The sequence below is a fragment of the Euprymna scolopes genome, chromosome 13 (assembly GCF_053919585.1).
Source record: "Euprymna scolopes isolate OS-2025 chromosome 13, ASM5391958v1, whole genome shotgun sequence".
NCBI classification, from domain to species: Eukaryota; Metazoa; Mollusca; class Cephalopoda; order Sepiida; family Sepiolidae; genus Euprymna; species Euprymna scolopes.
The window spans coordinates 79078579-79100328 of NC_136494.1; the positions used below are offsets into that span (position 1 = coordinate 79078579).

General features: G+C 33.3%; 1 long non-coding RNA gene and 1 pseudogene across 4 annotated transcripts in view; one reads left to right on the forward strand and one right to left on the reverse strand.

Annotated features, from left to right (window-relative positions):
* The window catches only part of LOC145292373 (uncharacterized), a 29251-nt pseudogene extending 12160 nt beyond the window's left edge, over window positions 1-17091 (reverse strand).
* Window positions 1-21750, forward strand: part of LOC145292079 (uncharacterized) — a 564064-nt gene that overhangs the window by 29602 nt on the left and 512712 nt on the right. The window lies entirely within an intron of this gene.

Consider the following 21750-nt stretch of genomic DNA (forward strand, 5'->3'; position numbering starts at 1 on the left):
GGGAATGCTGTTAGCATTGCTACATTGATTAATAAGGTTGGAGCCTAGCCTGTTAGTGTTCAGACACTACATCAAATTGGTTTACATTGTTTGCACCCCAGCAGGAAACCTCTTCTGAAACCTATATACAAGAAATCACGCAAACAGTTTGGTGAAGACATAATAACAAAGTCAATAGATTACTAGAACCATGTCATATGATCTGATGGGAGGAAATTTAATTTGTTTAGTTTTGATGGCCTTAAGCACGTGTGGCGGCAACCAGCTAGGGACTACACAGTGTATCCTGCCTACATTAAAGCATGGTGATGAGAATGTCATGGTCTGCAGCTGCATGAATGCTACCTGTATTGGAAAATTACACAAACAGTAACATGCACCATGAAAGACTGCAGCAGAGCACGCTTTCCTCCCTCCATTAACTGGGTCGTAAAGTCGTGTTTCAGCATGACAATGATCCAAAACCCAAGACAATCACTGTTTTACTGTCGTGGTTGGGGGTAAAGGGGATAAATTGGCCACGAATGTCTCCAGTCCTGAACCCAATAGAAGATCTGTGGGGCATCCTCAAGCAGAAGGCGGAGATGTGCAGAATCTCAAATATCCACGAGCTCTGCGACGTCGTAATTGAAGAGTGGAACAGTATTCCAGTGGCTACATGTGAAGCTTTGGTCAACTCCATGGCCGTAGAGTAAAGGCAATTTTGGATAAAGATAATGGGCACACAAAATATTGACACTTGACACGTTGTATGCTGAAATTGATAACTTTTCATAAGGGGCGTACTCATTTTTGTTGCCACGGATTTAGCTTTTAATAGGTATATTTTGAGTTATTCTGAGGGGAAATAAGTTAATTCTATTATATATGCTGCCGACAGACTACATTCATAGTGTCAAAAAATCATTTTTCATTGTTGTTCAATGAAGAGATATAATTAAATATTTGAGGAAATTGTAGGGTTGTGCTCCCTATTGTTATATACTGCATATATTATCAGGGATGGGATGGGAAGTAATTTTTTGAAACCTTGCGTCCTCGACTTTTCCTGTTAAGAATCTTTCTTTTCTCACCAGTTTATCTGTTGTTCTTTGATTTAAGCACCTGAATATTATTAATTAAGAAGGCGATACGAATCGTCGTACATTCCCACCAGCAATTTCTTAAAAATACATATATTTATCATTATTTATATATAACGTGCTTAATGAAATAATATTCCATAAAAGCGTAGTAATAGACTTGATTATGATACTTATTACACAACATGAAAACTAATGTATATATATATATATATATATATATATATATATATATATATATATATATATATATATATATATAAGGTACGTTGTCTGTGTGAGTTCGTTCTGTATTAACTTCGAAACATCTAGAGAGTTTTTATGATCTTTCCTAGAAATATACTTTACGTGTCCGAGTGTTGGTTGACATTTTTGCACTGAAACATCTCTTGTAAATATCGAAACCCTTGAGTTGATAATCTAAAAATCCGATTGCATGTAACAATCCAATTTCAAACAAAATAAACACCTTAAAAAGCTTAACATATCTAGTTCATTTGAGAAGTTTTTTTCTCACACAAGCAGAAGAGACAGACGACAGACGTATAGAATCAACAGCTAATTCTTTGATAGGACAAGGGCGCGTTCGAAATAACTGTCTATGTTTAGAGCACAACTGAATCATGATAGTTGCCTTTTGCATTTAAAACTTTAATTAAACCCATCATATAGATATAGGTTTTATAAAACCAAGATTTACGTGTAGTCTGCGATGTATTATTGACTAGGACACTAAGGGAAAACATATGAAGGTTTCTTCATGGTGCACCGAATATGTCTACAACTAGAGCAGGTAATCAATCGATTTGATTGGAAATGGGCAATTTCAAATTTCACCGATTTCCATGACAATAAACACATGTTGTAGGGCATTCGTTGATCCTAAATTAATACCGCGCATGGTAAAACTTCTCGCTATATACATACACACACACACACACACATATATATATATATATATATATATATATATATATATATATATATATATATATACAGGATGTCCACAAAGTCTGACCACATTATGTAGTAAGACTTTGTAGGCATTGTGTAGATTATGTATTATGTAGCCAGACTTTATGGGCACGTTGGCCGTGTTGTTTGTTCCTTGCTAATAGAGTCAGATGGTTTTGTGCCCAGGTTCGAATCTCCCAACCAGCTGTAATCATAACTCCCTGCATTGATAGATTCCTGAAGGGATGGAACATTAATGTCCATAGGCATTAAAAGTTATCATAGTAATAATTATATATATATATATATATATATATATATATATATATATATATATATACAGGGTGCCCATAAAATCTGGCTACATAATCTACACGGTGCCCACAAAGTCTGGCTCCATAATGTAGTCAGACTTTGTGGACACCCTGTATAAGACCATCTGACAACAGAATATTCTTTTAATTCTTTGGACTCTCGAGTACATATCCCACGCAGAAAGGCACACTTAATCAACTGAGAACCACACACTTTAAAAAAGTATGTAGGATATAAATGGATACACACCCGTGAGTCAAAACGTTAAAAATAATATGGTGTTGTTTTAGCCCTAATGATCATTCACCGACGGCTTGAATGAATACACCGGCATATGGCATTTCACGGATTTAATTGACTGTGAAAACGAAGGCAACGATATACGTTACATTTTTTTCATATTTAAATCACAGTGCCATTCTTACGTAAATGCACACTCATAGTGTCCTGTTTTCTTTTCTTCGTTGCTGTGTCACCGATTAATTCCCTCAATTCCTGCAGTTAATTTTCTCGTCGCTGTTTCGTATCAGGTTGTCAGTTTAAAATATGTATTCTCGATGTGACATTCGTTTTGCATATAGAAAAAAAAAGTATTATGTTAAAATAAAGATTCAGAATGGAGAATAGAGTAAAAAAAATGCAATGTACACTTAATTATGAACGGAAAAGAGTTATCTTACCTGAAGCTATTCGTTAAACATATGAATAAACCGGAAAACAAATAAGCAGACTGTCGACGACCATCACCATATGCGATTTCCAATTATTTTTTTTTTATGTCGTTAAGAGATCTTTTCAGCAACGGTTTCTTTCTAGTTGAACCACAGTCATATTCAAATATCTGATGATTCCATTTTGCTTTGGCCGCATATGGTGGCATATCTGGTTTATTTGACACGGACATAGTCTTCGTCTGTTTCTTCTGATAAAACGTCGGGACATTTGATCATAATGTTAAATCAGTTAAGAATATACTCAGGGAATATTTAAAAACTCGTAGGCAAGTATCTGTGCCCGAATCTACGGTCTATGACTTATAAAATAAGAAAAAGGCAATATGTAATGTCAATTACATTAGATGTTCCTTCTGATATTGGTAATTATGCCTTCCTGAGTTTCTTAAAGAATATAATATTAGGCAATATACTTATGTACACACGAAAACGAGAAAAATAGAAATTTAAATCTGTTAATTAGAATTTACAGCAGATTTATTATTCGAAAAGAGATACAAACACTTAAAAAATATTTATTCCATGGAATTCAAAGAATACTGCTTTTCCTACAAGGAAACTAGTTTACAAACTTATATACACAGGCAGGCTTCAAATTTTTCTGATTAAACACAGACATAAAAAACTACTAATTATGCTTTCAATTCTTGTGCTAAACAGCAGGATTTATAGCCTGCCTATGCATATCATCTTGCTAAATACTTAATCTGTAGCAAACAAGTCATTCTATAGAAATTACATTGAATAGGGAAATATTTTTAAGTTTATGTATTTCTCGTCGAATAAATTTTATTTTATTTCTAATTTACAGAGTTTAAATTCAATATGTAAGATCAATGCTATATTTCGAATATTGAGCTTTTCATGAAGCTAGAATTATCTTATACATAAATATATATAACACGTATATATATATATATAATATGTATATAATGTATATATAATTATATATATAATATCTATGTTTAATAATACAATGTATATATATACTTATATATATAACATATATAATATATATATCTATCTCTAATGAATAATTATATATATATATAATGTATATATATAATGTATATATATATAATGTATATATATAATGTATATATATAATGTATATATATACATATATATGTATATATATACACATATATATATATATATATATATATACACGCATTATTTTTATAATTGCTATTCTTATATTTTATTATTATAGTTTTATTATATTACGCTATCTTTTCTTAGTCGTATCCTTACTGGATATAATATGCGAAATAGCATATAAAATAATGAGAAAGATTAGAAAATATATTATTTATAATAGCAATCGCCATACAAACATTCCTATATATAATTGATCTGCAGATTTGTAATAACTATTATTTATTTTTATCTTCTCTCCATTGCTGAGCTGTATCTACGTTCTAAGGAGAATCTCATTCCATTTCGCATACACACACCGATTCAATTTATCACCTCCTCCCTGAAGCAACAATCCACATGTACTGGAGAACATTTCTCCCACGTAGATCGTTTCATAGATTCTTTCTAATACGAAGCCAGCATTAAGAAAAAAATATCAGTTGAAAGTAAGTTTCCACTGGATTATGTCTTAAACGGGTCAATTTCATGTTTTGTCATAACTTAATCGAATTTAATGTACTAAAAGAAGCCTAAATTATCTAAAGATATATTTTTCTTACGTTGATTACTTATCTTGTGTGAGTTAACTTACATTGTCTGCCTGATGAGGCTGATAATATATCCGAATATAACCATTATTTGATAAACTAATTTTCTTAGATTGCTAGCAGTAAAATAGTGCAAAACCCCCGTGTTTTCTCAGATTATATCGATATCAATTGCATAAGTGGCCTATAGAAATGAGGTTGTTTAAATGTTGGTATTATCTGGGTTAGGACCTCTACTCCAGCAACTTTACGATGGCGCCTTTGCACAGTTGGTGCCCTCCGTCACTTATGTTGTTTTGTAGTTGTGAACGCAAGAAATTATTTGTTATTCATCTGTCTGTCGATCTAGCTATATATATATATATATATATATATGTGTGTGTGTGTGTGTGTGTGTGTGTGTATTATCGAGATATCTATCGACCTAGTCATCTACTTATCTTTTTTATCAATTTATCTATCAATCTATCTATATGACTGCTGTGGTGAAGGGGAAGGTATGAGCTATGTTTTGATATTATTATTTAAGACATGTCAATCACATCAAGCTCGGTGGCTGATCAATTGCAACGGGAGAGTGTCTGATAACTGACCCGGAACTACGTGCATGTGATCACATGTTATGTTTATCTGAGAAAATAGTCGGAGTTGGATTGCGGACGTCACCAGAAGAAAATGATGGCAGAAGGGTCTCCTCTCAAAGTGTGGGGGGGCGTATCAGACGCTGGATGTGTAAGAACTGAACACAAGTAAATATCGTCGAGCGCTCCTATGCTAGATGCAAAGCCTGAGCGGAAATAAACAACTATAAAAAACCAAACCAACTTCTTGAGTATATTTATGCGTTGTAAAAATGACCAAAGACCCTCGCAAAACGCAGCAGCAGTATCAGGTTTGCCACGATTATGTATTTGTGTTACATGTCAAAACACAAACACCCAGACACACATACACACACACTCTCTCTAAAAGAGACACCACCGACGATCATGGCAGGGTAAAAAAGGGTTAAAAAGAAGAGTGTATTATACCCTAAGATAATGTTAAAAGCACACATCTTGACTGCAAAACGATACGCTAGTGATCAATAACTAAGGGACGACCATAGATATTTAGTGAAACGTACACACTTTCAGATGAACCCTTCGTCCCATGCATACACAGTATGTCCATTCAGTGTATATACACAAACAAACATCACAGCTTAACAATATTAAGACTCAGATTTAATTTAAAAAGTCATTACTAACATGTGGAAAATAAGATTTACGTTTTACAACGTGCGTCTGAAATCATTTTCGGTTTAAAATATTTTATTTATTTCATTTAATATTTTCATTGAAACTCCTGTTATTTTGACAGGCGATTAGATAATCGCATGCGAATTTTCCGAGTGCTTACGAAATCGGTTGGAAGATACTGACATGAACTTGGCAGAGCCTAGGTTATAAGGTAGTTAAGTACCTTATAAAGCACGAACAATAACCAACACGCTTAATTGTATAATTTGAAGCATCTTAGTACATTTGATGACAAAATAAAATAAACAAAACACTTTTACTGCGTACAGTGTTCAAATAGGAGTAGGTAGAAATATCTAATAGACTATGTAGATATCGTTTACCCCATTGGATGAATATCTCAAAAGCATAAAAAAGGAAGATTGAAAAGAAAAAATACAAATCTCTCTATTGAGCACTAAATATAAAAAATAGATTGCCATTTTTAGTTCGTGCACAGTTATTTAGATATCGCTATTAAAAATTCTGATCCCGTGGTAAACACGTCTGTACTACTTCGAAATCTAGTAAACGGTGCCCTTTTCCTTCCCCCGCAGCCTCTTCTTCACAGGAGACATTGCGAACCTGTTTCTGCGCTATCGTTATTTTCATGGCAAGTGCCCTTTCTAAGCTCCAATAAATGGTCTCCTCTTACCGAACTTTCACAAAACACATTCGACTATATATACTCGCTTTCAACAATTATTCCCATTTTCTATCTGTATCGAAATTGAAACGTATATACTTTTCCCCCTGAAATTATCTGCATGTGGAACGCTAGTCCATTAGCCTGCCTTCTGGCTATTACAATGAAGTAGCTTTTAGGTCCAGCGTAAACAAGTTCTTGTTGAGCCGCCTCCTCAAATCTAAATTCAACTCAATATATACATCAACATGAACTAAACTACCACCTTACAATCACTTATCCTTATCATCCCGTAGCCTTCCAGCCTTCATAGGTAGTGACCCCCATAAACACACCTTATTAATTACTAATACAATAACATATTGATCAAAATTAAATATTGAGATTGTGTGGAATACAAATTTGTTTAACCAGAGGTACTTAAATCATTGACAAATTTTTTTATGTAACTAAAAATAAGCTAAATTAATATTAAGGCACGATGTATTTTCCATTCTTGATGTATATATATATATATATATATATATATATATATATATATATATATATATATGTATATTTAGATTTATGTGTGTGTTTGTGTGTAAATATTTAACAGATAAACTTTTAAAGCAGTCTAATATACGAGGTGCTTTCAATAAGCTTCCAAACTCTCTTAGTATGAGCACATTTATTGATAATACACACATGACACCAACTCGTCCTCTTCAGAGTACTCCTGCAACTGCAATGCACTGGTTGTGCCTTTTATTAACTTCTGGCATACCTCATTGAACTACTTCTATGTGAACTTGTCAGTAGCCCTCGTCACGGTGTCTGGACTATATAGAGGGTGAGGAAAATATCGTGATGCTCATCTTGGTCAAATAGTCTGTGACAAGGATGTAGTATTCAAAAAAAAAATTCAGCATTTTTATTTCCTAGAGCTAACTGTATACAGTTCCCACACTGATATCAAGCTGTGCATTCATTTTCTTTATAGACACGACGGTCCTCATTCATTAAAGTATTTTTTGGCCAATCAACTCTGTGTTTCTGACTTCCTCACTTCTTCCACACACTCATCATCGATTAGACTCCCTGCTTTCCTTGAATCTCTAATGTAATTTAAAAACTGGTGGCTGATTCATGCAAGATGATGCAAAAGAAGTCTGACGCATGCCATACTTTTATCTGGAATTTTCTCAAGTTTAAAACCGAATATTATGTATAAATCTTCTCAAGTATCCTCACGTCTGGATTGCATTTTTGAACTTCAGCACGTGTGACGATATGGCTTTAGTAGAGTGTATTCGAATGCTTGCTGTAGCTGTACCTTTGAACCTGAAATCATAAAAATTCCTTAGTCATCCCATAAGATATATAGCAATAACATACTTAATTTTAAAGTGTGTGAAAACTGGTTGAAGTCAACTCGTAACACTGCAATGAGAAGAACATAGTTATCATACACGATGATAGTTTATATTCATTTAAATTATTATTTGGATTAATGAATAACGCATACAGACACATTTTGGCTACTTAAAATGCAAACTGTTCATTTCAACTTGCCGACATATTTGTACTTCTTTCTACGCATGCTCAACTTCAGGTCATATCTTTAGGTCGTTACATATGCCATCGTAACACCCGATTAGCAAAGTCGTAAATTATTTAAAATATATTTTATTTGATGTGGATATGATAATATTTAATAGTGACTTACTTTTGTCCTTTTTGAATATATTTCAAGTACTGAATTCAAATGTTAAAAAAAAATAAGTTTTAGGGCATCAGCTTAATCGAGACAAACATTAAGCGTCTTGCCGCATCTCCTACCGATGTAATTCTCGGGAGATAGGCGAGGAAGATTTAATGAACGACTTGAAGAAATAAATTGAATTTGAGCGTGCGTAGCAAAAAGTAAAAATATGTTGGCAAATTGAAATGAACTGTTTGCATTTCAATATGCTGATATGTCTGTCCGCGTTATGTATCAAATTAAACAGGTATTAATTTCACGTTGTCTGATCAGATACTTCAAAATGTATCGGTTAAATATTAATATATACACACATATGTGTATATACCCATCTACTGTTTTATTTATACAGATTACATACATGATGGACAATAGTTATGCGAATATTTGAATAATAGATATGATATTTGCCACAAGCATTGACCAGCGTTCTCAATAAACTTATTAAAAACAGAATATTTCTGTCAGAATTTACCATTATATATATATATATATATATATATATATATATGTGTGTGGGGGGGTATGTATATATATATTGTCTGTGGAGCAGAGTATTTACTAAAAGAATTGAAGAACAAATTAGCAAATAACAAGCATATAATTAGTGGCTTATTGCATTAACACTTTTAACACGTTCAAAATATTTATGTTTATTTATATTTGTTAGTCCCAATGATACAACTATCTTTATCATTTGAAATGAGAAACAATTTTTTTTATTTACTTTTGAATCAATATCTAAATTTTCATCATAGAAATATTGGCGCATAATTGTGACAACATTAATTGAACTACGAATTAAAATAGACTTTATTAAAAATATATCTTTCAATAAAAGTTGATTTTACTTTACTAAAGACAACAGACATTATGGCCAGGTCTAAACAGGATATGACCTTGCGCCATGTTAGAGTTTATTTACAGCGCAATTATATTTACTGAATGAATTAATTAGTTACAGCAATCAGAGGAGTATTTTTTATATAATTATTGCTATCATAGAATGAGTCATATTGAAAATAAGGCACGTGGTCTTCTTTTAGTGTAATATTTTTGGTTTGCCGTAAGATTGGATCTGATTAGAATTGATAGACATTCGCATACACATCTAGCTTATAATAACATAAAAGTCTGCAATCCTGCTAAAACTGAAGGGCGATAAAGTGCCGAACATAATTGCCATGCACTTCCAACTCCATAGAAAGTAGTATGTCACCTAACCCAGGTTTCAACGATGCTTTATGTTTATAATATTTGTTGTATTCTTTCAATGTATTTCACTGTTATATAAACACCGATTGTACTACTCTGAGTGTTCTGATAGGACACACATGTCTGTAAACCAAGGCGTCTGCTTATCGCATTGTTCGTTGTTTAAGCCCATTTTCAAAATAATCTCAACCATTTACCCAGACGTTTTGTCACACCATTAATCTTTGAAATTCACTCGACTGCTGCCATAGCTAAATCTTTTGTTGCTTATTCTAACCTGATTATTTCCTCGCATAAGAACGTTCTCGAGAATCTATGCCTTCAGAAATAAAATTTATCATCGACAAAAGTACATCAGATGATGAGCACTGATTGAAATGAACTCGTCTTATTGTGCAGGTCTTTGCTGAGCTGGGGATTAATAATTCGCTACCTTCGATAAGTGACAGTCCTAGAAATCTCAGAATAATAACGTCTTAATCTAGTTGATGTAGTTTTCTAGGATTTTATTTTGTGTCAAAATGAAACATATTTTCGGTATAATACCTTCGTCAGCTATATTACAATAACTTCTCTGAATATATTGCATTTGTCATTATCAAACGGTAGTGTCACTCACTACTGCTTACTCTTATTCGAACCGATACTGCATTAGGGCTCCAAGAGGAGTATCAATTATAACATGATAAAGGAACGTATACTGCACAAGATGCCCTCAATTTAGTCTCGTATGCTCATTTGGATTTACTTTTAAAGTATTGTTAAAAATTAGCTTTCCAATATATTGATAGCATAGTTACGGATTTAGACTGTAAATCCCACATATTAATTGATGTTATACACAAGGAACAATTATTATTGGTACAAGTTTGATTATCCAACTGTAGGTCATTTTTTTACTCTAGTGATAAAAAGAATGGTAACTAAACATACTTTAAATTATTTCAGGTTGAGGTTTGAATTCAGCACGTGTCATATTTTTGTTTAGATCATTTTTTATTTTATTTTACCAGTCTCGTATAATAAGTAATGTTTTATATTATTGCAATGTATTTATTTCTTTGTAGAAACAGAAATATATGATTTGTAATGTTGCAGTACGAAATAGATATTGTTACGTATCCATATGTTTGTTTAAAACACCGAAAACCAAATAAACAATTTTACTACCGGTTACCATGAATTATATACGCTACCTAAAAGAGCTTCCTTTTACAAAAACTGGACTTGCGCATCTATCCCTAATGTTACCCTCTTTAAAAAAGTTCCAAACTTAATAAATCCTCTCACAATTGACAAATTTACAACCCCCATATTATCGCCGCAAGGTTGCATCTCAGTAACTAGTTTCGATGTATCTTAATAAGGATGTGCTTTGACCAACGCATAGACCTTGTGCCTTTCAGTGTAAACACACCCGACATATCCGGAATGCGGGAAAATCCCACCAAGTCACTGTAGATGTCTGAATATGCTGTATAACAATTTAAAAATAGTTTATTTTCTCTCTCGAACTGCTAGCTTTAGAATATACGCCAGCGCTCTTGCTTCCCCGACTGTACTTAAATGCAGAAGTTTATCTATAATGGGAACAAACATCTAGCTGCTAAATCTTATACATAACTTCCTAATAGATGTGATTTCAAATAATAGCCTTCACGGTTTTAATCGTACTATGCCTTGTTTATGATAAAAAATGTTCTTGTTGTAATTTGGCTACATGAGTAAGTGTTTTGCGCCAACGCTACGATGGTCCTTGCAAAGCAACCGCCGTTTAGTTTAAACTCAATAGCCAAAAACGTCGAAGTACTAAAGACAAGAGTGATGGCATGAAAAAAGGCGATTTTTGTGATGCCAAATTTATTTTTTTACATACTCGCCACAATTCTCAATGCAAATTTGCCTGCTATGAACAAGGCCTCAGTCGTAAAAGTATGGTGCGTCCGTTGGCATTTACATCTTAGTCGCGAAGCTAAAATCAACGAAGCGAACACTCAACTGTGTTGATATTACCTGCATCGACTTCGAAAGCGTTTAGCAGACGCTAGTGAATGTGGATCGGTTCAATTTTTATTGCACGACGAAATTCAATGACGCATCTCTGCTGCTGGCTCATGACCATGACAGGGGTTTATTTCTTAGAGTCTTACACCGTCAATTCATGCAATATAGAGGAAAATTAAAGGTGCTAAAAACGTAATTTTACTCATGATAACCATGTAATTTACAATTATTCCTAATTCATTAGGGTGGAATGAAATATAGGACGCATTAACCTGTAAGCTCCTTCCTACACTGTTAGCGAATTGCAAAAACTGAAACATTTATTTCGTGATATCGGTCGAGTAAATCATTATTTAATTTCAGCCTCGTATTATTAAGCATGTTAGATAACAAAAAGAACAAAACTGAGAGGAATCCTTCAATCACAGGCAATTCTATTCTATGCCATACACACGTTACAATAATGTGTTCTCTTGCTTTTTAATCGTCGCTCTTCTTTCATAGAGAGAACCATATTATTTGGCGTTTAACAATACGTTTTGCTTTTCTATTGCTTTAAAGTATACATGATGAAAAACCCAAGCCGATAAGCAATAAAGGAATAGGGGCATCTCCAGTACGTATTCGTGGCCCAAAGAAAAAGAAGAAAAACAAACATCGTCATTTTACCCGATACATGTCACAACATTCGTCTTATGAAGCAATATTCTTACACGTAAAGTGAATTTGACTTCTAACGGACAGTTTTCACGTTTACGTAATCTTAAGTGGTATTTCCCATTTCCAATTATGTTTCACTGGAATCTCTTTATATAATACTCTACATTCTATGTAATAAATAACGGAAAAAAACTTCACTTCAACAGCTTTCACACTAATATTAAGTAATAGTATTCCGTCAGTACTTTAATTTGTTTATATATAAGGTATATTTCTCATTTCTGATGATTACGACCAAAATTTCAGTGGACGTTACATATAGTACAGGGAATTTATTGCTTAAAAAAAATCTTCGATTCGGTTTGCTATTCCTTAATTCACATCGTCATAATAACTTGAAACAACAATACTTTTATTCTCTCACGATTGTGTTCCAGGGTCGATTTATTTTGTTTACGTATAAATAAAGATACATTAGCTTATAATATAGTTTGGAAAATTGCATTTATATTTCTGGTGTTTTAGTGGGGTCTGATGTCATAAGATGCAATGACGCATATTACGAAACATATACAGAAATATATTTCCTGACATCAATATTTACAAAGGATTATATAAAAAAATATTATCATGCATGCGGAACGTGACAATATTTCAGGTATGATATTATTTGTTTTCTTTGTCTTTGATGTTACTCGTTTGATTATATATATATATATATATATATATATATATATATATATATATATATATATATATATATAATATAAAGTAACTGGGTACCCGGTGTTTTCCAGGTGTGTCGAGGTGGTGTAGTAAGGGACCACGGGAGGTGTTTTAAAAAAGAGATAGTGGCCAGTGGGGATCAAAATAACAGTAGGAAGCCCGGGTGTTGAGAGTGCCTTAAAAAAACAGCGGTAATAGGTAGGCAGGCTTGAACCCGTGACACGAAAGAGGAAAAGAAGGTTAAAAAAACGTAATGTCTGAGCTGATGCGTCCATGGCAAAACTTGAAGTCGCGAGCCTTTGAATTAATCCAACGGACACGATGACTTGCGAAAATTTATAAATCTGCTTGTTTAACCCTGTTTCGTTGAGGATGAAGGCATTACTGATTTTAGGCAACTATTCGATATTTTTTGTCCGAGACGTCGAGCTTCAAAACGATACCAATTTGTGAGATACCTTCGCGCGTGTCGAAAGTTTTTCGTACATATACAGACACGCATATACATACACACATATTTTACCTTTTATATAATAGACTACCGGAGATACCCAGCGCTTCCCGAGTGTGGAGAGGGTTTATGATAAGGTAGAGATCAATGGAGCTCTAAAAAGGTTTCAATATCCTCTTAACAGTTAAAATATCAGCGAGTATCCGTGCGAGCACACAAACCATATAATTGATCAACTGAGCCCTAAAAAAAATAATCAACCCCTGAGAAAAAAGAAAACAGTAGCGAGTACTCCCGTGAGCGCAAAAGAGTAGTAAACACGTAGGAAGTCAGGAAAGCAGGCTTGAACATGTAACCCTAACAGGAAAAGTGATGAAAAAAACGGGGTTTGAAATTTTATGAGTCGATGTCGCGAGGCGTGAATGACTTTGCAAAAATGTCGACAAAAATGTGACGTTGCGTAAAAAACCCGACCCAGTGTAAGGTAAAAGAATGAATATTATTGGCCAATTTTTAGATAATTGTCAGATAAGTGATTGAGCTTTAAAAATATATCAATTTTGTCAGTGTTGGTCGCATGCCTCGAATGTTTTACCGAAACATAGTTCCATACATACATACACACACACTAACAGACCGGTGAGGTTTATATAATAGATTACGTCGTAACATGAGAGCATAAAAAAGTAGTATGATTAATATTTAAACATGGAAAATAAAACGACTAGTTGCTAAACCTAGTAAAGAAAAAGAAATTATATTCTAGTAAATATAATAATGTTAAAATTTAAACATTATGACTTCTCGAGTTGTCATTTTTCTATGTAATCAATGATTTTTCCAGGCCTTTCTTTAAAATACAATTTTATCTCTCTGTTTCACTTGTTGCATGTGAATTATTAGCGACAGTACAGCTGAGCAGCAGGTCGAGACAGCGGTGAATTATTAGCGAAAATTTTTCTTTAAATCTTGTTACGACATCATCTCCGCGGTTCCCAGCAGATTTAAGGTAGAGTAACAGATTTGGTTTCTATGGTAACCAAGAGCCAATCAAAAATCCATTTCTCTGGTCGTTACAGTTTTTGAACTTTTTGAACACAGTAATTTTATTATAACTTTTGTTTTACTAAACAAACATTGATCTTTATTTCTTAAAATAAAGCTGAGAAGGTAGCCTATGAATTGGAGAATTGTAAAGGTGACCTATGAATTGAAATTTAGTCGCAAAATGATTGAGGGGTGAAGCTTTCAAGCTGTTCTAAATTATTAAAACAAACACTTAACCATATATTACAACACTACCGTGATTGAATGCACACCGTTTTTATAGTTGTACTTTCAGATTTTTCCACGTATCTTTAGCGGAATGAATAATCTTAAGACAAAACCGTTGGTTCATACTCGGTGTTACAGTCATCATTTCACGAATTTTACAAGCGCCCGTATTATATATATGTGGATGTATGAACGATGTACGCCTGAGACGTCTCGATACTTCTGTGTGTTCTGTGAGTTATTAGTAAAAAAAGGGGATTAATGGATTGTTTTATTATCTTATTTTTGATATAAGTAGACACTTGTTTAACAAGGATTCGATCACCACGACAGTGCACAACTCCCAACACGCGATCACCGAGTAATTAATTACTGATAAGATTGTAAATCTGGGAGTCGCCATATTTCCTTCATCTTATCTGGGTGACTTCTTTTTCCAAGGTCAAACGTATTCAAATGAGGACATATAATTTATGTGTGGATATCATTAAGTAGTCGAAGTTTTATATGTCGAAATACGACCTACAATTTGCACAAAATTGCATGCTTGTCGCATGTAAAATGCAGCAGATGAAATATGTATGTTTTCTCTCTGTGAAGCCAGTAATATTCAGTAATTTTTAGTGCCATAAACGAGGGTTATTTGGCATATTTTATGTTTACTGTTTTAACGTATGTCTGACAATTTTGTTACATTCTAATTTCTTATATTTTACATTATTTCAGTTTTTACAAGCTCTGTGGGAATTCCACATAATCTATTATATAAATTTTACCTGTTTGTTTAAATGCATATCTGCATTTATATACATGTGTGTGCGTCTGCCTAAAACTTTGGACACAGGCGACGGATTTTCACAAGATGGGTATCGTTGTGACACTCTAAATTCGGACGCAATATCGAAAAATTGTCTAGAATCATTAATTCCTTCCCCTTCAACTGGGCACTTCTCTACAGAAAGGGATGCACTTTTCGCCGATATTTTCGAAAGTAATCTCCTCGTTTCGATTCACTAGCCTTAATTTAAACCTTCTCTACTTCAGGTTTGTAAATAGACACAGCGGCGTTTTTTATGTTCTTTTTCTCCTTCGCGGTACGGGTTCGAGCCTCCCTGCCTACTAACACCTTTTTTTTTTTTTTTTTTTTTTTTTGCTTAACACACCTCCAAACACCCGGGAAACACCGGGCACCCAGGTTCATAAAAACTACACTTGATCAACAAATAGGTTTTGATAGAGTTGATATTTTTCTGGATAGGGATAAACTACATTTGGACAGAAAAATCACGTAATAAATCTAATTTTACTTACATTTCTATAAAAATAATGTCCATTTAATTTTGATATAGCAAACACTTGTTTTTAAAATGAGATAAGTTAATAATTACCGCTGAATATTCATATAGAAATATAATGCTACATAGCATAATACGAAAAATAATATCACATTATAAGAGACAACATAGTATAATACGAAAAATAATATCACATTATAAGAGACAACATAGTATAATACGAAAAATAATATCACATTATAAGAGACAATCTTTAATTTATTCCATTAATCTAAAACCTGTTGGAAGGCATTGTTTTATTTACCATGCCCTTTAAAATGTTTCCTTTTTACGTGACGTCTTGTTGACTATTTTCATTGAACACGTCGAAATTCAAGTGTTTTTCACAGTATTATAAAAATACATATAATATGATAATTATATTCGAAAACAGAGCTTTATTAAAGGGGTGTTATTCTCAAATCTTGTCTACGTTTGTAAGGAAGATCATTAATAAAGCCAACATTTTGCAAATTTTCCTTTTTAAAAAGTGTGTAGGCCTTCAGAAATGGTATATTTCAAAGCATAACATACGAAGTAACCAGAAACTGAACAAAGAAAGTATTATTCAGAAGAAAAAATAATTTTCGAACGACTAGATATTTTATTTAAACAATATAAAAAGGAAGCAGCGACCATTAATTAAACCACTTTATCTTCGAATTTTGTTTATTATTGATGTTTTCTAATCAAAACACATGTGAGATGAATGAAAATGTTTAAAGACCGAAGTGTTTCCCACAGAGATTTACTAATTTTCAATTTAAATATCGAAGCGAAAACATCTCCCGGGTGTCCGTTCTTAATAACAATATATTTGATAAATTTCAGTTTAGTAGACAGTCCGCAGGCAAAATGATTCGATCAGACTCCGTGAAGCAAAGTGTTTAGACAATTGATTTTTCATTATTACCGTAATTCGAGTGCTAAAGTGTTATGGTAACAAACTAACCCAACACAATTTCATGAAGATAAAGCCCCATTATTCGTAATTTACTCAACACAGGAAAAGTTTTGTCACAGAGAAAAGCATTAGATCTAGTCCAAGATGAAGTACTTCTCGCACATATAGGATGATGCAAGGCAGATAACTGCATTATTTACTCCGGTGCCTCTGCTTATTAAGGCCCGTATGACACTCGAGGCAAGGGTTAAATGAGTGTAAAATTAACACGCTGACGAAAGTGGGATGAAAATAATGATGGTGGTTTACCAGAATTTTATTTTATGAAGGTGATCAACAAGAATTTATTTATATTAGACTTGAAAATTGCCATAATAGGACGCTAGGAAAGAGTTACACAATATTATGCCAGGTAGGAGCTGTTACTTGTTTTTTTCATGGAAGCTTAGTCTCGTTTCAGGTAGAGAGAGGTTACCTGCTGAGGGCGATTATAGAAAGACGAATTTCTGTTGTGATTTGTTTATACGTCGGACAACAAAGTGTAGCTCGGCCAATCATCATTACTGAATATATCGATAAAGACATGAATGAGTATAATGTCTTTACTGTGAGAATCAGTTAGTTTAGAAGAAAAAGGCATCGCTCACGAGATTGTGAAGTAGATTTTGTACTCTAACACGACAGAAAAATGTACTTTGAATAGCAGCTTCCTAGATGCGGGAATAGTACCCAATCTTAAGGCTTGCCTATCTCCTCTCTTATACATGTAAGGAATTGCACCAGTCAGATAACTTCAGGAATGGAAGGGTGATCGAGCAATATTTTCTTTTTATGGAATAATTCAACATCGACCGCAGTTCGGTGAATTAGATGATCTCTTTCATTTCTTTTCTATGGCAATTTTGTTGCAAAAAGTCATTGCTGGCATTTATTTACTCACTCCTTAGTACAACATAGGTTGTTGAACTTAGCTTTAATCTCCTGTTTACTCATGTATAAAATTAAAAACTAAGAATCGTCCGACTAGAACAAATACAAAACAATGACCCATTCTTTCTTCCGTGTATCTACTATGAAAATATCTATGAACAGAGCGTATTCTAAAAAATTGCCAGGATTGGAATACATTATTGGAATACATTGCCGTTACATGTTCCCCTGCATCTTCCAATTGCATCTTAACAAATAATTGTAATGACTCGCCACTATAAGTATTCAGTTCGCATTGTTTCATTCATTTTTTCAACGCTCTTACAATTTCCTTACTTATTCAATTAATAATTACTCGCTAATGTTCCCATTTATTCCTAAGTGTTTTGGGGCTTGATAAGTTATTGGTTGGTTGGTTGGTTGTTTTTATTTTAATGCATATCAACCCTTTTCGGGTTATTTAATGCCGAATCCAAAGATTTTGAAGAAAATTTTTTTTAATAGAATATATATGTTGTTTAACGTCGGTTTTTATTTAACCCATAGTTGGGACCCTAACAGGTACTACCACTCCGGGTCAGAGTGGACCTGGGAGCAATGGTAATTAAAGGGCGGCTCCACACTCCTCAAATCCCGCAAGCTGGGGCCTGACCACTGGATATAGTTTAAGGTCATATCCAGGGCCTTGATAAGTTGTAAATTAGCAATTAACGCGACGTCTATGAGATGTCTAAAAGATTGGGTCAGATCACATGCGCTCGGAGAGGGATAAATCACAGGGATTCTGTGTTTATACTAAAGGTATTTTACACATCGATTATTAGACATATTTCACAGTTTTTTTACGCGCTTAAATTGTGTTCTTCCTAAAATAAATGTCTCCATCAGTCAATCACACAGGGTAGAATTTAACAGGTTTATTATGACATAAACCTAATAAATTCACGTATGCCTAGGATTTCAAGTTTGATGTGCTTAACTCGAATACACTTAAAAAATTTTAAAGGCTAACAGTAAAAGCTGAAAATAATGGTCGAAGATTGGTTCAACTTAATGCGTTATTCTAAACATTAATTGATACCGGTGTTCTTTAAGAAGCTGATGCCTCTAACACAGAAGAGTTTGTTTCATGTGATAGTTTGTCAGTCGGGAACTGGGTCAGTCAGTCGTAACTTATTCCATAACTGTAGCGAGTTAACCAACATATAATAGATAAAGTAATTAACTGTCTACAACCAAAAGATTTGCTTATAATATTTGCAGATGTAAGATGTAATTGGTTACGATTAAACATTGTAATATTGTATCATTTCTTTTATATAAATAAATGGCAAATATCATTCACTTATTTATACTTATGTGTAAATATTACGGTTTGTAATTTCCTATTATATCTTTGCTTATTTCTCTGGCTATGTTAAGTGTGTCATAATATTAAGGTGAAAGGGTTCTGGTGTTCACTGCGAGCGGTTAAACTACAGGAGTGCTATCGGAATTTGTTTGTTTCCCCACGAAAACAAAATGGGTCACAGGGTCGTTTTTTTTTGTAGGAGAAATCCAACTCTCCCAAAAGGGGGCACTCTTGCAGTGCGCAAAAATAAAATTGATTAGTTGAGAAAGGTTACACCCCCTAATGACTCAGGACAATTTAACTCGGGTGCCACGTCAGAGCAGGCACCCCCCACTCCGACCAGCAGCCCCACCCCGAGAGGAGAGTAAAGCATATGCTCTCCACTCGACGACAGAAATGTCGGGCTTATATAGTGCCAGAAAAATCCATATTGTCATAGATATAGGGGTGTTAATTATCCTAGAATACCCCGTCTGAATATTTATTTCCCCGAAATATAGTTTTTCTTTCTCAGGTTGACTTTCAAGGAGTCCGTCAGTTTTCTTTTCCTGTCGGAAAAACGTATTTCGCTATAACAATGAGGGGGTTCCAGGTCAAATACGTCATACAGTAGGTCTAACGCCTCTCCTTCTAGCAGAGTTTCACTTAATACGAGTGACGATATGTAATGCCCCTGACCTACTTCCAGTTGTCTGATCTAGCTGAATCTTGCTTGTACAATGATTTATATCTCTACAGATTATGTGGCAAATTACAGCTCTCAACTAATTGTGGTTTGTGTTTTACAGGAAAACAGAAAAAAAATTAACTTTTGTCAATCGGACAATCCACAGAGTTTTATAATTATTAAGATATATATATATATATATACATATATATATTTATATATATATATATATATATATATCAATGATATTAATATATATATATATATATATATAAATAGATAGATAGAGAGAGAGATAGATATGCACACGTGTGTAAGGTAGATTCTTATTCCATTAATCGAAAATCAATGAAGATGATTCTAAATCATAAAATAAAAAAAAGGATTTGTTAATTCAATTTCATTTATAGACTATTGAGATATTCAAACATATTGAACTTGAGGAAATTCGAAACCTGTTTTTAAATGAAGAATCGATTCACTAGATTATCTCTTTTGTTTTTGTTTTTTTTGTTTGTGGTCTGTTTTTTGGATTGTTTTCTTTTAAAAAATACGATTAATAGGAGAAATATAAAAGCGAAAAAAAAAAAAAAATGAAAAACTCCGTCGAATGAGGTTACGTTCTAAACAGAGATGTAAGCATAAAGCGTTTTCGATTATCAATGCTTTGATGGTCGATTCTTTGTTTTCCACGTGGAATTATATCAGGGGAAATACATCTTGTCTTTTTACGACGGAACAAAACGCTTTGTTGAACCTATTTCCTTTTAAACATGTTTACCGTACATAATGTAACTCGAGCTGTTTAGAAATAATCAACATTTACAGAGGGATATTTTGATAACTTTGTTTAAAAATTGCGCCTTAATTACAATTACTGTTTTTTACATTGAAATTACCCTTCACTCACTCACTCACTCACTCTCATATAATATATATATATATATATATATATATATATATATATATATATATACATATATATATACATGTATATACATATATACATACATATATATACATATATATGCATATATATATATATATATATATATATATATTTGGCAAAAGTGGTAATTAATAAAAACCTGAAGAGAGTGATCAATACTATTGCAGAGTATTAGGAAGACGTGTTTGAGAAGCTTCTGAAACACTTCTTCCTAATACTAACAACCACTTCTCTAAGGTCTGACGAGGCTGTTAGATCGGAAACATGGTCCAACATATGAAGCATATGTAATCAAACAGATAAAAAGTTAATAAAATTTAAAAAAAAAACATATATATACATGTATGTGTGTGTGTGTGTGTGTGTGTGTGTGTGTGTGTGTGTGTGTGTGTGTGTGTATGTAGGAATCCCAAAAGTCACTGAAAGGTTAATAATCTATGTCATTTTACCATTAATAATCTTTGTTTGTTCTCGTTCAGATATTTCACATAAATATTTCGGAAATAAATTATTAATGTGTACAGCATTGAACAACGTGCGGAAGTTGTGGTATTGTTTTACCAAAATTCGCCGGTAATTTGGCGATAACATTATCTCACCCTATGGCAATGGCAAATGGTCACCACGTTTCCGGGATTTACTAGCCCTGACTTTTTTAGTCTGGGAGTATCTTAAAAGAGGAGTTAATTTTTAAAATCCCAAACCGTGCAATGATTGAAGGAAAACATCAGGAACGAAATAAGGGAAATCGCAATCAAGCAAATCTGCAATTTGTCATGAATAATGCTTTGGAAAGAGCACAGATATGCGAAGCTAAAAATAGGCAAGATTTAAACGACAT